At 39.7% G+C, this 2,461-nt stretch overlaps 1 non-coding gene across 1 annotated transcript; it reads right to left on the bottom strand.

The window, feature by feature from the left end:
* Positions 1-1,090: 1,090 nt before the first annotated feature.
* On the bottom strand, positions 1,091-1,163 carry TRNAF-GAA. Its single transcript has one exon. It is a non-coding gene; the product is annotated as a tRNA-Phe (tRNA).
* Positions 1,164-2,461: the final 1,298 nt, after the last annotated feature.

Raw genomic sequence — 2,461 nt, 5'->3', positions numbered from 1 at the left:
GTGGAACAACCTGCCTCCAGAAGCGGTGAATGCGCCAACACTGGAAGTTTTTAAGAAGAGACTGGACAGCCATTTGTCCGAAATGGTATAGGGTTTCCTGCCTGAGCAGGGGGTTGGACTAGATGACCTCCAAGGTCCCTTCCAACTTTATCATCATCATCATCATCATCATCATCATCATCATCATCATCATCATCATTATTATTATTATTATTATTATTATTAAGCGTCCACTGATTTTGCTCGTAGAAGGTCGTGCAAGGAATCATGTGACCCTGGGGGACACCGCGACCGTCGTCAATCTGAGTCACGTGACAAGGGTCTGAATTTTGATCACGAGACCCTGGGGACGTTGCAATGGCCGTAAGTGTGAAAAATGATCCTAGGTCACTTTTTCCAGCGCCGTTGTGACTTTGAAGGGTCACTAAAAAAACTGCGATAAGTCAAGGATTGCCTGGAAAAGTGTTGGAATGTCATGAAAGTCGGAAAGCAAAGATGAGCATCTGCTTTACTGCAGGGCCATTAAATTTATTTTGAATTGCTGGGGCCAACTCTTATTTTGTGAAGGAAAAAACAGTGTGGTTCTCTGCTCCAGGCATTTCAGAATAGAATAGAATAGAGCTGGAAGGGACCTTGGAGGTCTTCTAGTCCAGCCCCCTGCTCAAGCAGGAGAATCTATACCATCTCAGACAGGTGATTGTCCAGTCTCTTCTTGAAAATTTCCAGTGATGGAGCGCTCACAATTTCTGGTGGCAAGCTGTTCCACTGGTTGATTGTCCTCACTGTCAGGAAGTTTCTCCTTAATTCCAGGTTGCTTCTCTCTTTGATCAGTTCCCAATCATTATTTCTCGTCTTTCCCTCTGGTGCTTTGGTGAACAACCTGGCCCCCATCTGCCATTTATTTATTTATTTATTTATTTTTTAAATTTATATCCCGCCCTTCTCAGGGCGGCTAACAACCGGATAAAAAATACAAAAATATCAAACTACAAATTTAAAAGTTAATTAATAATTGGTCTAATTAAAATTATAATTAAAACCCCCTCTAAAAGTTTTCCCCTAGGCCAGAAAGATGGCAGAAAGATGCTTCTGCCGAAACCCGGGATCGAACCAGGGATCTTTAGATCTTCAGTCTAACGCTCTCCCAACTGAGCTATTTCTGCAGCTGTTTCAAGACAAAGCTTTATCCCAAAGATCAACCACCGAAGTGGACACATTGGTATTCCTTTGAGTAGCCAAGAGACAATCCCAGAGCAGAAAGACTGGAGTCAATATCATCCCTAGTATAGACCTTCACTTATTCTTAGTCGTATTTTTTTCTTAATTTCTTAATTTTCTTTTATTCGATTCCATGCCTTACAGTAGTGGCCAAAATTTGTGGAAACCTTTTGGGAAAAGTGTACAGTAAAAATGCCACCTTTGGTTAAATTTCCACCCATTTTTCTCTCTAATTTCTTTATAGCTGTAGCCTTGTTCACTTAATAATACTATTTTACATCGCTTTCTGGGCGACCAACTCTTTGAACCATGACTTTAATTTTATTATATTTTACAAGCTCACTAAATGAAAGAACACCAAAAAACCCAACCAACTTGATAGCTATCACATAACACACTGACAAATGTCCTCCTCTCAGCTTCACATGAGATCAATCACTGGATCCTACTGTGATCTGATTGGCTCATGGCCAAGACAAGATGACACCCGATTGGCTCTCTAAACACTCATGCTCATTGGCTACCATCAGACGAAGGAAAGCTACCTGATATCAACTGAAGCAAGTTGTGCTTCCTTTTTCTGGTTATTTGGCTATAATGTTTCATAGAATACAGTACAGATAATTGAACAAACTTTGTTGCATTACATTCTTGATTAAAGTATCTTTCCATTGATATATAATTTTATGGTATTACTCCAAAGAAAAAGTGGTGTTATTAGCCGTCAAACCTCAAAAATACACTTTTCCCAAAAAGGTTTCCACAATTTTGATCACTACTGTGGTTTTAGGGAATGTTTTAATGATTTTAATGATGTTTTGGTACAAAATCAGAAGAACAATCTCGGTTTCCGAGCGATTGCCAGATGCAAGGAAGTTGTATATTGGAACAGTGGAAGAGCAAAGCATAGGGGTAATAAAAAACAGGTTAATAAAGCTAAATTAATTAAATCCTGTTGAAAAGTTCCCAATAAAGTTGGTGCTTTAGAAGCCAAGAAGCCGGAGGTATAGCTCAGTCGTACTCCAGCTTTTAATGAAAATGCTAATAATACCTTCTTTTCTAGAATATTTCCTGGCTTCTCACTTTAACAAGATGTATTTCTACCCAATCAGTTCCACACACCTTTCGCCTGCTGGTTTTTGTGCTTCACTGCCCAAGGGAAGAAAAATTAATAAATGATCTCTTCCCCCCTCCCAACACACACACACACACACACACACACACACACACACACACACACACA

Source organism: Protobothrops mucrosquamatus, unplaced genomic scaffold (assembly GCF_001527695.2).
Source record: "Protobothrops mucrosquamatus isolate PMUCROS unplaced genomic scaffold, P.Mucros_1.0 scaffold3059, whole genome shotgun sequence".
Classification (NCBI taxonomy): domain Eukaryota; kingdom Metazoa; phylum Chordata; class Lepidosauria; order Squamata; family Viperidae; genus Protobothrops; species Protobothrops mucrosquamatus.
The sequence above is the reverse complement of the archived record's forward strand: the minus strand, read 5'-3'. Positions and strand labels throughout refer to the sequence as shown.